Source organism: Watersipora subatra, chromosome 1, assembly GCF_963576615.1.
Source record: "Watersipora subatra chromosome 1, tzWatSuba1.1, whole genome shotgun sequence".
In the NCBI taxonomy this organism is placed as follows: domain Eukaryota; kingdom Metazoa; phylum Bryozoa; class Gymnolaemata; order Cheilostomatida; family Watersiporidae; genus Watersipora; species Watersipora subatra.
In genome coordinates, this window is record NC_088708.1 from 37,180,167 (window position 1) to 37,201,350 (window position 21,184).

Here is a 21,184-nt window from a genome sequence, read left to right on the forward strand (position 1 = left end):
ACTTTCAATAAACACTGTCAGTCATGTCAAGCCAAGTCATGTCATCAACAACTCTGTTACGGATAGCAAAAACAATCATCTGTCCAAGGCTTCTAGGACCAAGGCAGATCAACTGTCAATCCCATACTACTCACCATCGTATATAAAAAAGTTGGATGTTCAAAGAGAAAGATTTAATATGCAGCTACTCAAATTATTTGTAATGTTATACATATAACTTTGCAAAACTGTCCTTTGAACAACTGGGTATTTCAATATTTCACTGATATAAAATTATTGCAAAGAAATTTGCAAAATTGCGAAATAATTTACTGAAGCGCTACTCGCTAATGATTAAGATTAGCTCTCGAATCATCGTTACGATAATCCAAGATTTCCTCCTCGCAATACTTGCACAACACTCACAATAAGTCTCATTGTCAAACTAAACACAAAATAGTAAAATCTTCAATAAATATAAGAGCCAGAAATGGTTGATTGTTACCATCATTCCTCATAAATCAGACCAAAACGGTGTATTTTTTGTCTTTAAAAAGCATGAAATTTGAAAAACAACGCATTCAGGAATAAAAAATTGCCTATCGAAAATCTATAAAAAAGCTATAAAGCTATATTGCTTTGCTCTCTATATCTTTAAAGAGCAATAGTCTACACATATGCTGTGAATACCACGAAGATATCATAGTTTAAATATATAGCACTAGCTGTACTACCCAGCATTGCCCGAGTAATAAATAGTCTTTGGACAAAAAACAGATTTGGATACAACATTTAACTACATTTGCCATTTTAACTTTCTAACTACATATCTTGAAAAAAAGTGTTTTGTGAAGTTGAAATAATTTGAAAAAAAAAATAGAAACTACTGTAAAGGTTTTCAAACTTTGTCAAACAACTGTAACTTTCAAACTTTATATCATGAGAAAAAGGTTTTGTGAAGGTTTGTGGTTTTGAAAAATAGATAAAACAACTGCAAAGGTTTTCAAACATCTGTAAGTTTAAAATTTTATAACTTGAAAAAAGTCTTTCGTAATGGTAAATGTAAATGTGAAGTCATAAGCAATTAAGTAATAGCTTAATATAGTCTATTTCGCTATGATTATAAGAAAAAATATAATATAATAGTCATTATCTAATGCAATCACCTCCTGATAAAAATCATCATCATTAAAAATTAGCAACTAAATAATATGTTAACCTTAGTAATTATGAGTACCTACAATGACTTTAGTGCATTTTGTGGCTATGATCTCTAAGATAATATAACGTTACAATATCCTACATAGAGAGTTCTTACCTTCGAGACAGACGTGTAACATAAACGCTGAATCTAACTTGATTGAGTTTAGTTTACTAAACACATACTTAAAGAAATTTTTAGTATGTATTTTAGTGAACTCCAAGCTTTTATCAAAAATTTCGCGAATCGTTTTTATTATAACGGATATTGGATATTCAATAGCTTGCCATGGCGAGTTCAGCGATGTATATCTTTTAATATATATAGCGATAGATGATAGATAATAAATACAGATCTTTTAATAGATTTTTAGACAATATAATTGTCTGCACGAAAAGAAGTGGCCTTGACCCCAGATATAGTAATCAAACCTTACGAAAAATAATTCTTAAAAGAGGCAGCGTAATGCGTGGTCGCATCGATAAAATAATCAGCGTGCGCTGTAATAGCTATAGCTGGAACGGCTCATCAACACTGAGAAATATATATATAGATGACTAGCGGTGCTTCCAGGCGTTGCCCGGGTATTAAAAATCAGCTTATAAACAGTGAAAAGTAATGAGAGTTGCCTGGCACTTGCTATTAGCCTGACACAATGCCAATGGAAAATTTTAGTAAGTTTACTAAAGAGAGCTATTCGTCTCACGCCACGCAATCACCCTGTGTAGTACGCAAAGTCGTTGGGTATATCAGTCTCTGTGGCCTAATAGGTGCGGCGTCGCACTGGTGAATGAAAGGGTCCAAGATCAAATCTTATTCGGTAAGGATTCTCTATTCCAAGATTTTAATAACTGTAGCTCGAATGACAAACAGATCCACACACTTTGAGATATATATAGATTGGTCCCAATGTTCTGAAAATGTAATTTGTCTATTTGTTGAAAACAATAGTTGTTTTAATTCTGTTTCGTCATATTTTCAAGTTTCTGATGACCAAAGAAACATTCCGCAGAGCACTCAGCATTTAAGATTGCTCTAAAACACTACAACGTGGAACTTCAAACTAGCATAGAGTGATATTCATAGTCTAGCCTAAGTTCTACAAAACTTACTGAAGGGCTTCGGGTGAGCACCTCCCTAAAGCAGTAATGCACGAATCCCTGAGATCAAGAATCTCGCACTTGAGAAGTGGAATGAGCATTCTAAATAGGTCACGGCTTGTCTCTGAGATGCTGACCCTGGACGGACATCAGCAGACTGAGTGCTGTCCATTGATGAACTGCAACATGTTATATTAGGGATACAAATGAAACAGCTAATAATTCTGTAGCCTATGTTGTACACAATGCTATAAGCATTGCTCATAAGGCTACCAGGATCTATGTGGAGGAGAGTATATGAACTTCAAATAAAAATAAAATAAGCATACTGCAACAAAAAAAAATTGTGAATGATTTAATTTCCAAACCTTAAAATTGGTTACGGGTAATGCAAGCTACAACTAACAGGCGAACTAACATCTAGCAATTAAATGTATAAAACTTCAAGTAAATGACTATTCCTAGTTTTTACTATTTTACCACCTGCTAACAATAGCAGGTGGTAATGAGGTGTTGCCAACGGTAGGTGTCAACAGAGGCAGGTGCCAACAGAGGCAGGTGTCAACAGTGGCATGTGCCAACAATGGCAGGTACCAACAACAGCGGATGCCAGCATAGCAAGTGTCAATAATAGCAGGTGCCACCATTAGCAGATGCCAACAATGGCAGTGCCAATAAAAGCATACACATAAAATGGCAGGTGTCAATTTATCACCTTAATATACAGTTGAATCCCATCAATCTACAGCTCTATTAAAGTCAACTTTTACATCCGGAGTTGTTAGAAGTTGTCATACAGAATCATTTATCAAAGCTTTAACAGAGTAAAACTGATGAATTATGAACAGACTATACCGTGGAATCTCTGTGAATACAAATTTAACTAATTCTAGAGCCTGCATCGTATCTTAAAACCTTCATAAATTGGACCCAATATTCTTCCATTATACTGTGATTCATTTACTTTGTTAAACAATATAAAAAGCTTACAAGATTCTAATAAACGATATAGATAATTACATATAGGTAATAAAGCAAGAGTTTTTTAAAGGATATATGAAAAATCGATTAATAAAAAATCAACAACTAGAAAAACTTTATTGTAAACTTGTCTTGGAGAGAGAAAACGAAAGCACAGGTTTAGCGATAGAGGAGATATAGGACAACAGTTGAAGTTTAAACTAGATTACCTCATTTACTGCATTATTTTTTATCTGCTATATTTTAACTTTTGTCTACTTATTGTCATCTTCAGCTTCAGTCTCACTTGCAAAACAGTAATGTAAAAATGTCAAAGTCATGTGATAAGAATTACTCAAAGTATAGAATCGAGTATAAGCTCAAAGTTCATTACAAGTAGAGAATCCACAGAAAGTAATGATAAAAACAGCTTCATTGTAGAACAAAATGGTCGCTTGAAAACAAGTGGCAAATATGTAACTACCCCTTGGTATAAATGCTATTCAAAAGCCTCTAACACTCTGGCATTCCTAAAGTCAACAGGAACATAACCAGAATTTTACAAATTCTTCTCCAGATACCTAATTTACTGTCACTAAATTATAAGCAAGATGTAGGCATTCATAATTAACATAAACATAATCTATTTTAATATAATATCATTTAAGATAATGTAATATCACAAGTCACAAGTTATGTACAATAATGTAATATAATTTAATGTAGGAAATTGGAGAACAAAATGAGCTGTACCGTAGTCGAGGTGAAAAGACCTTTGCCTCTCCTGCCTAAATGGTGTGAGATAGAGTTGTCTTACCTTACATCTTGACTGGCGAGCAGCGCTGTACCCAAAGGTGCTAAGCAACATCCAAAAGCAAAGTAGTTGTGCCAGAGATTTATGTATACATCCCGCCCGTTAGTGATTTTCTTGCTGCCACGCAGAAGCCCGGAAGATCGTTGATCGTTTGCAGCATTGCTGAACAAAAATGAAAGTGATGTAGACTATGGTATATACTGGCATATTAGCTGAACAAACATGAATGAGATATAGAGTACAGTTTATACTGGCGTAATAGCTGAACAAAGATGAAGGTGATATGGAGTACAGTCTATACTAGCATATTAGATAGATTTAAACCTAAAATAAAACATTTATCAAACACTTATACGAATATAAATCTAATCTAATACAAACAGAATGATATGCCTTCACTTCTCATATCACATAATATCACTAATAATACCACTCATCCATAAAACCTGAGACTGCATTAAATGAAGGTGATTTGGACAAGCTAGAATTTTATTTAACACGGCCTTAATTGTCTCTTTAATAAAGTTCTTAAGACATAATCACTTGTAATGTCTCACACTCTGCCTAGACTGCCATTGGGCCGTTTCAACTGTCTCTGATAAATCAGTCATTCGCGTGACTGCTGTTATGTTCAGCTTTTCTGTGTTAGACCAATTTAAATAAACTTAAAGAAAAGAGAAAGCATAATAGTATTATGCTTTATTATTTATCTTGAGGTGTTGATTGATGTTCTAAAAAAATAATCAAGGAGATTGACCAACCAGAAGCTGAGATATAGCCAGCCAAACACAGGTCTACCAAAAAACATAAGTGTTTTGGTAATCATCAATATATGACCTATGAAACCGACTTGTGTGCCATTGGTCGATTAAGCCAACTAATGCGCTCTCCTATAACAATCACGGCGTTTTAATTGGTTTAATCCCTGGAAGTATAGAACAATCTAATTGGGCCTAACAATCATCGCTCCTAGAGTTCCGAACCAGTCCCTCTGACGTGTAGATTAGTTTTAGCATAAAATAATTACACGCATCTATTATTTCGCAACATTTTGCTATCTTGCTAGTTCAGCTCAGTTTTGTTGTTCTCCTACTTAGCTTCCCTATTCAGACTCATCTTTAGCGTTGTTCAGATTTTTTTAACTATAGCTAATAAATGCAATCAATTAAATCAATCATCAATCTCGGTTATCATTTGGAATTTTCTACAAATTATATTAGTTACATCATTTATTCTATACGCAGTTATATTATTATTTTGTATAATATGCATTATGAATATTATATAAATCATAAAAAATAATCATAGATAAGATAATAGATCAATAAAAAAATCAAAGCAAAAGTTATCGTTTTTTTTCTTATAGCAAGAGCAGCACGGTCAAGTTAGTCTTTTTAATATTATGGCTGTAGTGAACTTCCAGTCTGTTAATAGTGGCGATCATCATGAAAATCAACTGAATGCTGCAGTAGATACACAGTAGAAGAATGCTGCAGTAGATACACAGTAGAAAAATGATGAAGGAACAAAAAGTCCCATTCCTATTTCTTATTCTAAACAAACTGCAACTTGCGGATATCGCATATAGACTATACACGCGCCGTTCGTTGAACAGATGATCTTCGGAGCATATCCGTGGAGATCGAGTTAAAATTTGAAGCACAATTGTCAAAATCTGCTATTATGCTTTGAAAAATCATGGCGAAGGGTTTTGGGCAAATGCCTTCACCACACAATGTTTGGTTGATTTTTCTGAGAAACCAGAGCTAGTCTGTAAATTATTTACTATCGCGAGAAGCGTTTCACATCTCGTAGCCAAAACAATCATTATACGTAACGGCGGTAAGGGTGCGCAACTCAAGCACATGACCATTAAGTCGATTTTATATGTCACAGTTTTCGGGATTTTCGAAGGGTTTTCCTCTGATTCTTTATTAGGTAGACTTGTGTTTGGCTGGCTATATCTCAGCTTCTAGTGGGTCAATCTCCTTGATTCCATTTTCAGAACATCAGTCAACACCTCAGGATAACTAATAAAGCATAATAATATTATGCTTTCTGTAAGCCGTATGAGGTCAAAAATAAAAATAGAGCCAAAATATTGACGCCGAAGCATCAGTGCCACAGTGGTGGCGCCAAAACCAGCATACCCATACCATGACATGTTGCTTGGGCTAATAACAACCGAGCAATGATATGGTTAGTTGAAGTTTCATCGTCAAAGCATGTTTAAAGAATAGAGAAAGCATAATATTATTATGCTTTCTCTATTCTTTAAAAAGAGAAAGCATGCTTCTCTATGCTTTCTCTATTCTTAACGCAAAAACAAAAGAATCATTTTAAAACAGTAGAATGAAAAATAAATATTAAATTTATTATAAATACACTAATTCGCTCTAGCCCAATATTTTAAATCCGACTGTCAATGAATTTCCGCTGTTATGTTCTAAGCCTAGCAAATAATCCAAAGTCTCTCGTTCTGCGAACTGCCTAGCAATATTTAAAATATGTTGGTGACACAATTATGACAAAATTGTGATTCATCGCCTATGCTCAACATGGTTTTTTTCATATTTGCCAATGGGTAAAAAAATCAGCAAACAAATTTTAAACTAACGAATTTTAAAAGTGACTTTGGCAAGTCAGTAATTAGGTCAGCCAGTAATAATAATATGTGGTGCCAAAGGGTCGAGAGCCAAAACGCGTTTGAGAGAATAATTTGGAGCTAAATTAATGGCACTTCACCGATATAATCAGTCAGGGTATTTGGATGTTTCACTTTACATGCTTTTCCAAAAAAGTTCTCACTTTGGGCAAGCTTTTGAAAGACGAACTTATACAAAATCTTAGTACATTTTTACAGAAAGTATCAGTATTGTTCTATCAGTTGTGATCCTTTTTGATCTTTGAGTTGATTTGACTGTCAGGATGTCTTAAGATTAAAATCGATAAAACTTGATCGATTTTAAAACACTCAAAAAAAAATAAGCCAAAATGACGTCATTAGTTGCGCTGCTGCCTGTCTCTCCCATTATTGATATTGGCTATTGTGTTCAAGTTACAGAGTCATGCGTCTCTATTTATCTTTGCCAAAGTGCAACTATAGACATCATAATCACACTTTCATTTGAATCTGAGCATTTTGATCAAGTTTAGTCGATTTTAATCTTGCAACATCCTGGCAGACAGATCGCCTCAAACATCAAAAACAATTACAAATGATAGAAAAATACTGATACTTTCTGATAAAATCTACTAATACTTTGTGTAAGCTCATCTTTAAGGGACAAGTTATGCAGGTATTGATGTATATGCAATTATATTATATTATTTATACAATATATCTAATATCGATGTATATACAATTATATCGCATACATGTTACTGGAATGTAAAAAAATATTAGATGTCTAACCAGCCAGCAGTCAGTCAGTATGACAAAATCTAGACAGTTAACATCAGGATAAGAAAGAAACAGTAAACAACTAACTTGGGGTCAATAAGTGTGAAGAGCGCACAAAGTCTAGTGAACACCATTGGCCAAGCATTGCTAGCCGCTATGGGAAACCTCGCCTTCACGAAGTCATAGCTCAGTATTCCTGTAAAAAGGAAATAATATATAAGAAAATAGCATACGAGTCCAGTTGAAACATGGAGATGTCAGTAAGTGACATGACACCTGAATCTAGAGGACACATGAAAGTGTCGTCAGTAAGTGACATGACCTCTGAATCTAATTGACACGTGGAGATGTCAGTAAGCGGGATGATACCTGAATCTAGTAGACACATTGAGATGTCAGTAAGTGATATGACACCGGATTCTACTTGACACATAAAAGTGTCAATAAGTGACATGACCTCTGAGTCTAGTTGACGCATGGAGAAAGTGTTAGTAGATGATATTACACCTGAATCTAGTTGACACAAGGAGGTGTCCGTAAGTGATATGACACCTGAATCTAGTTGACACAAGGTGACAGTAAATGATATAGCACCTGAATCTAGTTGACGCATGGAGAGGTGTGAGTAAATGGTATTACACTTGAATCTAGTTGACACAAGGAGGTGTCAGTAAGTGACATGACGGTTTAATCTAGTAGATACATAGAGCTGCCAAGAATTGACATAAAATATGAGTGTAATTGACACAGAGAAATGTGACAAAGTAGCATGATATATATTCTAGAGGGCATATGGAGAGTAATAGAAACCGATGACGAGCGCAAATTTAAAAAGGTTTCATTAGTAGTTGTGGCGTAAGCAAGAACTAGTATGACATGCCTATACAAAAGTAATTTTCAATACATGGCACTTCAATAATAGAAGTGAGATCTAACAAAAATAAAATGTAAACAGTTACATAACATTAAGACTTCAAACTGCATATCAAATAATCATATAGAAATGAACACATACCTGCAAGCACCTCTACCCAAGCATCAAATGGCACGAGGCTGGATTGATGACTGATTCTACTTAGTGACTCATCACCAATGCCGGAGAACCAAACTTTAGACGTCTGATCTACCAGCCATTGTAAATCGATTGTACCACCGGCAGCAAAGAGAACGTGAGCCTGTCATTGACCAAAAACATTAAGAGAATTTCGTCAAATGAGACAATGTTAAACAATACTAGGTTTAAAACAGTATTAATATACATATATATTATATATATATATATATATATATATAATAATTCTAATACCCTAGAAGACAAATAAATGGTGCAGTTGTTAATGTGTTAGACTTCCAAGGTGAAAGACATGAGTTCTACGCCTGGTTCGTGCAATCCTTTTTCTCAATCTACCACCACGGCTTCAGATGAAGATGGATGGGCTCAACTGTTAGCATAGTAATAATGACAAGCTGATTGCCTGGCAGTACACAGGCCATATACTAATTACCCAATAAATTTGAGTAACTTACCTAGTAAACTAGTAACTACTAACTAGTAACTAAGCCAAAGCCATGCGTGAAGCCAGCTTAATAATCGTTACATAATGATCATGCGTGTTAGTTTTTTCCCAAGCAGTGTGACTATTTTAATCAATGTAAGGAATATGGTCAATTAGACACATAGCCTGGTAGATTACAACAGCAGTCCCCAACCTTTTTCTAACTGCGGACCGATGATCAACGCTTGACAATTTTACGGTGAACTGAGGGCTGAAATAATAATGCCCCGTTATTTCAACCCAACTACCCTTCCCCGACTTCAAAATAAGGTGACTTCAAAACAAAAAACTGCTTGACGTAGACCGGGACTATAACAGGAAGACTAACTACTCTATCTACAGTTGTTAGGATGAGAAAAAAATATTAAGTATGAATGCAAATAACAAAAGAGTGAGGAGAACGTGTAGTAGACATTTCGGATGAGTCAATTAAAACTTATCAGCAACAAAATAATAAACAACTACTGCTCACAATTAATTATCTTTTGTAATTTCCGTCTATACTTAGATTGTCTTTCCCTACAGTCTGTGGAGGAAGTAAAAAGACCCCCTTTATTATCGTCCCGGACTTGGACAATAAATAAAACAGAAATAACTAATTAATTCTTGTGCAGCCTAGTACCTATTGATTCAGAGACCGGTACCGGTCTGTGACCTAAGGGTTAGGAACCACTGGTTTAGAGCGCCTGTCTGCAGACCTAGAGGTTCCGAGTGCGAATCCAGTAGAAAGCGGATTTGTTGTACCTAAAACCTTATCGATATAACTGGACAGACAAACGAAAGACTTTGAAGTTTATACATATAAAAAAAATTGTTTCCTCACCCCGGATACTCCGTATGGGTGGTAAATTCTGCTCTAACTCGGGTCTCCTACCAGAGACCTGGGAGTTTGAGCACTCGTCTCAAGATCTTAGCTGTTCCCAATAGCGCACTTTTCTGCAACTCACCTGAGTTGATTGTTGTTGGTATTTGGGCAAGCCACATTTTATGCGCCGGTGTTATTGCGCCCAGTGCCCCAATCACTACTGGGATTACGGTTGTTCTTACATTCCAGCATTTTTCAATTTCTTCTCCAAGAGGGAGATATTTTTCTACCTTTTCTTTTTCTTTGCTGGCTATATTGTAGTCATTGGGTACTGCTATATCTATTATAGTAGCCCTCTTGTTCTCCTTGTCTACCACCACTATATCTGGTTGGTTTGCTAGGACATGCTTGTCAGTTTGGATGTAGAAGTCCCAGAGGATCTTAGCGCGGTCATTTTCATTGACCTTACCAGGAGCTTCCCACCAGTGTTGTGGTTTATTAAGGCCATACTCATCACATAGACTTCTATACACAATACCTGCGACATGATTATGCCGCTCAGTGTATGCGTTCCCTGCTAGCTGTCTGCATCCACTGATGATGTGTTGGATGGTCTCAGGTGCATCTTTGCACAGTCTGCATCTAGGATCGTCTCTAGTGTGATAGATTTTCGTTTGGAGTTGCCTTGTTGGGAGCACTTGCTCCTGGGCTGCCATGATTAGCGACTCTGTATTGGCCGTTAGGTTTCCTTTGTTCAGCCACATATATGTCTGGTGAAGATCGCCAACCTTAGATATTTGTTGGTGGTAAGCACCATGAAGAGGTTTCGTATGCCAGTCAATTTCCTCATCATCAGGGCATAGGTCCGTTGTGAGAGCAGCCGATTGAAATTCAGCTAGCAAATTATCTGATATGGCCATGGAGGCTGCATATGCTTTGATGCTTCGCTCCTCCTCTTTCACTGTCTGCTGTACACTTTTGAGTCCCCTACCGCCATCTTTCCTATCAAGATACAATCTAATAGTATCAGATTTTGGGTGGAGTGCTCCATGCATGGTCAGCAGTTTACGAGTTGCTATATCTGTTTCTTTGATGGCTTCCTCAGTCCACTTTATTATGCCTGCTGGATATCTTATTACTGGCAGTGCGTAGGTATTTATTGCCATGATTTGGTTCTTGGCATTGAGCTGGCTCCGTAAGACCTGCCGAAGGCGTTTCTTGTATTCGGAAATGGCTTTGTGACGTACCTCGGCTTCGTGGTTGATGTTGCTTTGCATAATCCCCAAGTACTTGTACCCTTCTTCTATATCTTTGATGGTACCATTTAGCATTCTTAGGCCATCTGTGAGCATAGAATGGCCTTTCTTAATAATTAGCCTTCCACATTTCTCAATACCGAAGGTCATTCCGATGTCCTTGCTGTATACCTGAGTGAGGTGTATTAGCGAATCAATGTCCCTTTCTTTGTTAGCGTACAGCTTGATGTCATCCATGTAGAAGAGGTGGTTTATCTTGGTGCCACTCTTAAACTGGTACCCATATTGAGTCTCCTCCAGCATATTGCTTAGAGGGTTTAGGCATATGCAGAAGAGCAGCGGTGATAAGGAGTCACCTTGATAGATGCCTCGCTTAATTTGTACACTCGCCAGCTTTTTGCCATTAGCCTCCAGTTCCGTCTTCCATTTGGTCATTGACATCTTGATGAATGCCACAAGAGCAGGGTGAACATTGTACATACTGAGGCACTCAAGTATCCAACTATGGGGAATTGAGTCATAGGCCTTTCTGTAGTCAATCCAAGCCATGGCAAGATTGGTTTGCCTTCTCCTGCTGTCTTGACAGACCGTCCGATCCACCAGTAACTGATGTTTAGCTCCTCGGGTGTTGCGCCCAATACCTTTCTGAGCACTGGTCATATAGTGACTCATGTGCTCTTCCAGTTTGTCTGCAACTACTCCTGAGAGCAGTTTCCAAGTGGTGGGCAAGCACGTTATTAGTCGATAGTTTTTGGGAATCGGCCCCTGCTTTGGATCTTTTATCAGAAGCACAGTTCGTCCTTTGGTCAGCCATTCTGGATGGTCACCTTGTTCTATTAGGTATTCCATCTGCTTAGCCATTCTAGTGTGAAGTGATGTCAATTTCTTTAACCAGAAGGCTTGAATCATGTCATGGCCAGGTGCTGCCCAGTTTTTCATACGCTGCACTCTGCACTTAATGTCGTCTTTGCTGATGGTGAGTCCTTGCTGAGCCACAGTGTGTTGTTGGTTCTCTTTAAGCCTCTTCAGCCAATTTGCAGTGGTGTTATGAGTGGTCTCTTTCTCCCAGATGTCCTTCCAGAACTTTGAAGTGCTAGATCGGGGAGGCTCAGACATTGGCCTCTGCAGTTCACCTTTGAACTGGGAATACACTCTAGATGGATTATTGATGAACAGTTTGTTCATTCTCTTGTTATCTCGCTCTTTGGTGTACCGCTTCAGTCGTGCCGAGTGTGCTACTAGCCGCTGTTTGGCAGATTCTAGAGCTTCTATTGTGGCTTCCCTTTTTGGACGCTCCAAACTGTGGTTAGATCTCTCACTGAGCCTACTAACTTTCTTGCGCAAGTCCTTGATCTTATTTTGTAGCCTCAGCTGCCAGGATGGAATGGCTTGAAGCCTTGTTGGCATTGGCTTAATATCCATCTCCTCCAAGATGACGGTTGCTGTACTGTAGATTAAGGCATTAGTCTCACTGATTGATCCAGTTGAGATCGACTCCAGTGCCATGTTAATGTCTTCTAACAGCTTCTTAGGTATGGCCTTGCTAACTCTTCGTAGTGGTACCCTGCTTCCATAATCATTAGCAGCTGACATCTTGTTGATGATATTTTCCGCAAGCTCTTTCACCCTTGGGTCAAGGTCCAAGTGCATGTCCTCTTCAGCCCGTGAGTCAACACATGATCGTGTATCCATGACAGTGTGTGTTGATATGCACTCCTCGTTGGTTGAGGTTACTTGGGTGAACTTTTCCCTAATTTCATTTACCTCAAGTTGTGATATGAGGTGCCGCTTGATTATGTTACTCCTCTGAGCTACAAGTTGCTTAGCGGTTAGTGGCAATTCAGGGCGCATGTTTATCCACAGTTGACGCATCCTTCCCATGTAGCCCCACTTTTGAGGTTCACTCATAAAGTAGCACTGCATGAGGTCCGTGTTATCAGTCCGAGTCCATTTCATCCGTTTTGAACCAGTAGCCCATTTTTCACTGCCTTGTCCTGGTTCAGCTACAGGCAGCGCGGACCTTGTTTGACCGGGCGACGTCCGAGCCGGCATGGCTTTGGTTATTGCACTCATCATAGAGGTTGTAGACGTTATACAAGCAAAAGTTTTGTCTAAGGACCACAAGAAAAGTGCAGTTGTTGGGGTTTGAACCGAGGACCTAATGATCATGGTCCCGATACCTTACCAACTGCGCTATCTGTCCTGTATATATATATACAGGACAGATAGCGCAGTTGGTAAGGTATCGGGACCATGATCATTAGGTCCTCGGTTCAAACCCCAACAACTGCACTTTTCTGGTGGTCCTTAGACAAAACCTTTGCTTGTATAACGTCTACAACCTCTATGATGAGTGCAATAACCAAAGCCATGCCGGCTCGGCTATATATATATATATATATATATATATATATATATATATATATATATATATATAGTAGATATGGGTAAACCATGGTTTATCATTGCACTAATGTTTGTACAGCTATTTACACTTGTGTTTTCTTAAAAAAAAGATCCATCAACTTATAATCTAAAATCGTCCAACTACAACTTGAACTCAGGCTGATGAATTGTATCAAACTGCAAGTAAAACTTAGGTCTTTAAAATATTTAATCTAACATATCCTGAAATTTTATGCAAGCAGTTCCAATTTACACCAGTGTTCATCACATATCTTTTACAGCAAGTAACAGCCTTTTTCATATATGACTTGTTGGTCATCGTTGTCACTAGTTCAAAGCAACTTTTAAAAAAAATCGGTTTACTGTGAAAATGAACAAATTGGTGTCATGATTATGTTAATCAGGGATCAACACTTTTAACCAATCACAAATACATCAGTTTCTTCTATTACTACACAGCCATCAGGGGTGTGTGGTGTCTTTGCAAATAATAATTTTGCCAGCGTAAATAGCCAATGCCTTATTCCTTGTGTTTCTCTAATGTTTTCTGTTCTGTTGAACAGAAAACTCTCTACAGACTCTTATTTGATAACTGCTGGCATAATCATTACATTGCATAGAGTAATCAGTAATGTCACGGTTACAATATATTGCGCTGAAATTTTGTTGATGATATGTTCAACTCATCTTCATAGCTGCTAAAGTCTGGTTTCCATATCGATTGCGAGATTCCGGCGGTAACTTGCGCAGCAAAACGCTTGCGACGTTAGGATCGGCAGCTTCTGTTCACATCTAAAGCTGCATTGCTAAACATAATCGCAGCTTCACATAAAATGTTCGCTCGCCACGCCATTTTGATAATGGTGACCTTTACCTGTACAGTGCATTTCAGGAAGGTTTTGCTTGCGGCTATTTGCGAAATTTGAACAGCGCTAAACTCTTGTGTTAACTGCCGGCAACTACCGGTGGTACTCGGCGGTACCCGGCGTGTAGGCTCACATTTCACCGCCATAGCCTGCGGTGCTGTTGCCGGTGCTTTGCGGCATATATGAGAACCACGCTTAAGGTAGTCGTTGTGTAACTCCTATTTATTTGCAGACGACTGTCGCCATGGACCTAGAAGATCAGCTGGAGACGATGAGCACCAATATGACATACATTCAGAGTAACGTGTCTGAGTGCCAAAACAATATCATGCAGATGGAAGAGGAGGCGAAGGTTTGTTCATTTGCTTTTGCTATGCGTCTGCTTAGGCTTGTAGTGGCTACTGCTAGCATTTACTAACTTTGCATTGTTTCCTGTCTAAGCATTTACTAACCTCGCATTGCTTCCTGTCTAAGCATTTACTAACCTCGCATTGCTTCCTGTCTAAGCATTTACTAACCTCGCATTACTTCTTGTCTAAGCATTTACTAACCTCGCATTGCTTCCTGTCTAAGCATTTACTAACCTCGCATTGCTTCCTGTCTAAGCATTTACTAACCTCGCATTGCTTCCTGTCTAAGCATTTACTAACCTTGCATTGCTTCCTGTCTAAGCATTTACTAATCTCGCATTGCTTTCTGTCTAAGCATTTACTAACCTCGCATTGCTTCCTGTCTAAGCATTTACTAATCTCACATTGCTTCCTGTCTAAGCATTTAGTAATCTCGCATTGCTTCCTGTCTAAGCATTTACATAATATATTTCATTAGTGTGTTGTATGTTTAGTAATTATTCATTGCTTTATTTATCCTTTTTAATGTTACAGCGGGCTTAGCTAACAATTCCCATTTATCGGCCCGTTCCCATAGATGGCTATACTCGAATTTACGTAAGCGCATGTAAATCAGTAAAGTTATCTTCTACAGTCATGCAGCAACATTTGATTTTGTTAATTCAGAATCTATAATCTTTCACCTTTATTTGACATCCACAATGAGTTCATCTCCTATCGACTGGAAACATTTTCTCAATAATTCACTAGAAGCAGTTCATGTTATGTTTAAAACGCTACCCCTCTAACAACCTCTAAACCTCATCGTACGACTTGCATGCCCTTTCATATCTATCTTGTTTCTCATATAAAATATTATTATGAGCCAAGATAATCTTTTAACCTGTCGTTATTCACTAGAAGAAATGACACTTTTATTCCTATATCAATAATTTTATTATGGCTCAAATTCTTCTCATAGATTCAAGAAACAGTTAACATGTTATATATTCTTATAGAATGAACCCCTGCTGTTTTTTTCTTGAGTCCTTTTTCATTAGTTTTTATCAGTTTATATTACGACAAAACAAGTTACATTTACATATTGCGATAGCTCGTTGGTTTGAGCATCAAATTTGGTCATTGCTTTTGCAATCACAACGCAACTCGAAGAACTGGTTGTTATATTGCTTGTAATGATGTCTCTGAACCATATTACAAAATGTGCTCATTACACATACTACCTTACTTGTTAGGATGAGACTAGTTTGACAAAAGCTTTGGATGTCTCCTCTGTTGATGAAAGCAAGTATCTGTTGGAGCACCTTCTCTCACTCGCTCTCACTCAGGGCTTTGCTTGTACTCAGAAAGAATCTCAATTCAAGGAGTTGACTGCTCGCTACGATAAAATGCAGATGGATTCCAGGTTACGGGATCAGCTTTTAGACCAGGTTTTGCAGGATTCCGGGATAACTATACAGTCGCAACAAGAATGTAAGCCGGCCAAATATTCTAAACACTCTACGTTTACTACCATAGTGTTAAGGATTATCAAAGAGAATGTGAAATGTCTTGCAGATGGTTGTAGTTATAAGCTGTGTTACCTTCTCTTGTGTTAAGATCTTCTCTTGTGTTAAGGTTAATGTGATTGTTTCTATTTGCATCAGTTTACTGGACATTTAATCTTTTTCGAAATTTTTTTAAAGCACTAGTGCAATAAAATGATTATTAAAATACATGACTACGGACATTGCATTAATTCATGTTTGTGAATGCAAGTAAAATTTTATAGGGTGAGCTCCAGCAAATCTATCTATGACAGCTACAAGTTCACATACACAGTAAATAGTATTTATAGTAAATAGCTACTATCAGTTTTAGTAGCTTTTAGCTCTCTGTATGACAGGCCTTAACTCACTCTGTATGACAGGCCTTAACTCACTCCGTTTGACAGGCTTTAACTTACTCTGTATGACAGCCCTTAACTTACCCTGTATGACCGGCCTTAACTTACTCTGTATGACAGGCTTTAACTTACTCTGTATGACAGGCTTTAACTTACTCTGTATGACAGGCCTTAACTTACTCTGTATGAAAGGCCTTAACTTGCTCCGTATGACAGGCTTTAACTTACTCTGTATGACAGCCCTTAACTTACTCTGTATGACAGGCCGTAACTCACTCTGTATGACAGGCCTTAACTCACTCTGTATTACCGGCCTTAACTTACTCTGTATGACAGGCTTTAACTTACTCTGTATGACAGGCTTTAACTTACTCTGTATGACAGCCCTTAACTTGCTCCGTATGGCAGGCCTTAACTTACTCCGTATGACAGGCTTTAACTTACTCTGTATGACAGGCCTTAACTTACCCTGTATGACAGGCCTTAACTTACTCTGTATGACAGGCCTTAACTTGCTCCGTATGACCGGCCTTGACCTACTTTTTCTGCCTGCAGAGATCTAGAACGGTATAGCTGTGGCACTAGTGGTGATAGTTCTGTGCAAACACTTCCTACTGAAATGGATAACAATTCCGTTTCTTCAATACCTCAGGTAATACTGACCTTTATTGATTTATTGAACAGGCATTTATTATTAATTTCAATAACTCTGCACGCATTGTTCAATCATTGTTAAGTGTCAGTAAGATGCGAATGGATATTTGAATAAATTACAAAGACAATTTGAATCAATGTCGTTGTTTATTTGGCAAAACACAGTTTTGTTAACCTAATAATTATATTACATGTTTTATATAGAATGCTTTTTAGTTGTTGTTTTGTTAAGGCAGAAAAAAACTAGATGGATTCTGTAAAGTCTGACCTTTTTTAACCAATCAATTTATTCTCTCTCAAAACCAACAGTAAAATTTACACAACAAAATTTCCTTAAAAACGCTAATAATAACAACTAATGATAATAAAAAATCTAACAAGAATGTCATGGCCTTCGCCTGGTAAAGGCTAATTCGCACTCGTCCATTTATTTATCAATGTGACGTGTTATTTTGTGTGTCTAGCCACAACAGCCTCAACTCTTACACATTTTGACACATTTTTTAAATGTAAGTCAGTGGCTGTCATTTGTTGCTTTTCTTCTTAACGCCGCAAAAAACGTAGCGTTCATGTATCTTTTGTAATTAACTTGAAACTTTCAGAGCTACAAACTATTTGATACATTTTACATGATTAACTTATGTTTTAGCTCTGTCACAACTGCTAGTTACATTTTTCTTCGTCAAATAGTATTTGAACATTGTGCTTTACCAACTTATGTAAACTTTGTTGAACGCAAATAATATTGAAAGTTAACCTATCTATAAATTATTTATCTGTAATTTTTAAAAAAGAATTGAATTCTATGTTAGAGTATTAAATGAGGTGTCTCTAGACTATTGTTCACTTGGGGGCAAAATCTGAGTTTTTAAGAAGTATTAAAGACCACCAACTAAGGTGAAATCTACAGTTTGTTAACAGTAATGGTATACAACTTGTTAAGTGAGTTATTGCCATAATAAGTCTATGCCATAATAAGCTAAGGCGGGTAAGGTATATCCTGTAACAATTAATTCGATAATGTTTTGCTAGACTAACACAAGGAAGAGCAGCTCGCTAGAAGCAGTAAGCGTAGTGTGCAAGTCTAGATTACTTTCATTGATCGCTTACTAGCATCATATTTTGACATATATAACAGCTGCTATATCATATATAACAGCTACTATAACATATATAACAGCTGCTATAACATATATAACAACTGCTATAACATATATAACAACTGCTATAACATATATAACAACTGCTATAACATATATGACAGCTGCTTTCAGTTAATTTCTATTGCCGCCTTGATCAGTTGATCACCCTTGGTTGATGCAACCGTTTAAAGGTCAAGGCCAAGATTACCCATATAGATACTATTCTACCCAGTATCTATACTAGGTAGAATAGCACCCATATAGATACCGGTACAATTCTACCCATATACGTATAGATACCGGTACTATTCTACCCATATACGTACCTACACTGGTAACTATTCTACCCATATACGTATATACACTGGTGCTATTCTACCCATATGAATACTGGTCGAAAGCATTGCTAAAACCTTCATATGCTCATCAGGACTTGATATAATCAGCTGGTTTTTATCATTTCTAATTCTTGTAGAGTCTGACCATCTTCAAGAAGACCTGGCAGAGCTGTCAGGAGAGATTTCACTTAAACAAAGAATGATTGAAGAACTCGAAAGGAGCCAGCGACAACTGCAAACAATTCGTCAGCATTACGAGAATAAAATGCGCAACTTGCAGGACCAAATAATGGCTGTTGAACGAGAACGAAACCAGGTCCTAAGCAGCTTAGGTAACCTCCTGTTATAGCTAGTATATGTTAGATCAGCTGTTATAGCTAGTATATGTTAGATCAGCTGTTAATAGTTAATCAGCTAGCTCTTAACAAGTTATAAAGTTCAGTCCATACAGTGCTATGGCTTCGGTGTAATAATCTGTCATTTAGATAGTAATTGGTATGAGTTTGATAATCTTAACATGTAGCAAGCTTTGCAACCAGCAAATTCGTAACCGGACAGCAGTTACCAGGATAGCAAATACAAATGAAATGAACTGTTATGTGAGTTCTGTTTTCAGGCAGCAAGAAGCAGCAGTCGGAGGAGCAGGTGCGCAAAGTTAAAATGGAGTTTGAGAAACGGCTGGATACCATGCAACAGGAGCTCAATAAGGTAAATACTGCCAAAAAGGAGCACGCCAAAATGATGAAGAACCAAGTTGTCTACGACCGGCGCATCAGGGACCTTAGTACTGAACTGAATGAGATGAAGAAGATAAAGGTAGGCTTGCTGACCGATACAAAAGCTGTGTTAGTTAATCCTACAAATAGAGAAATCACTACTATATTTATATGTGTTAGGTAATCCTACACAGAAAGATATCACCACTATATTTATATGTGCTAGTTAATCCTACACAGAGAGACATCACCACTATATTTATATGTGCTAGTTAATCCTACACAGAGATATCACCACTATATTTATATGTGTTAGTTAATCCTACACAGAGAGATATCACCACTATATTTATATGTGCTAGTTAATCCTACACAGAGAGATATCACCACTATATTTATATGTGCTAGTTAATCCTACACAGAGATATCACCACTATATTTATATGTGTTAGTTAATCCTACAAAGAGAGAAATCACCGCTATATTTATACCTGTGTTAGTTAATCCTACACAAAGAGATATCACCACTATATTTATATGTGTTAGTTAATCCTACACACAGAGATATCACCACTATATTTATATCTGTGTTAGTTAATCCTACACACAAATATCACCACTATATTTATATGTGTTAGTTAATCCTACACAGTGAGATATCACCACTATATTTATATGTGCTAGTTAATCCTACACAGAGATATCACCACTATATTTATATGTGTTAGTTAATCCTACACAGAGATATCACCACTATATTTATATGTGTTAGTTAATCCTACACAGAGAGACATCACCACTAAATTTATATATGTGCTAGTAAATCCTACACACAGAGATATCACCACTATATTTATATGTGCTAGTTAATCCTACACAGAGATATCACCACTATATTTATATGTGTTAGTTAATCCTACACAAAGAGATATCACCACTATATTTATATGTGTTAGTTAATCCTACACAGAGAGATATCACCACTATATTTATATCTGTGTTAGTTAATCCTACACACAGATATCACCACTATATTTATATGTGTTAGTTAATCTTACACAGAGAGATATCACCACTATATTTATATGTGCTAGTTAATCCTACACAGAGATATCACCACTATATTTATATGTGCTAGTTAATCCTACACAGAGATATCACCACTATATTTATATGTGTTAGTTAATCCTACACAGAGAGATATCACCACTATATTTATATGTGCTAGTTAATCCTACACAGAGAGATATCACCACTATATTTATATGTGTTAGTCAATCCTACACAGAGAGATATCACCACTATATTTATATGTGCTAGTTAATCCTACACAGAGATATTACCACTATATTTATATGTGCTAGTTAATCCTACACAAAGAGATATCACCACTATATTTATTTATGTCTTACTTAATCCTACACAGAGAGACATCACTACTATATTTATATCTGTGTTAGTCAGGGAAAAGTTTGAATGGGAAATAATTGTTTGGCGTATGAGTTTTTTGGGATCTTCGTAATGTGTTGTGTTGACTATTGCACCACCACATGATCTTGGTTTTGGAGATCTCGACAACTATGGTGATGCTATTGCAGGTGCGACTGATGGCACAAATGAAGACGGAATCAGAGAAGAATAAGATTAGTGACCAACGAAAGAATAAGGAGCTGCTACAGCTGAAAAAAGAGAAGCGGCAACGAGACAATCAGGTGCGCATGTTGGAGTTGCAAAACAGACAGAAAGATGCCAT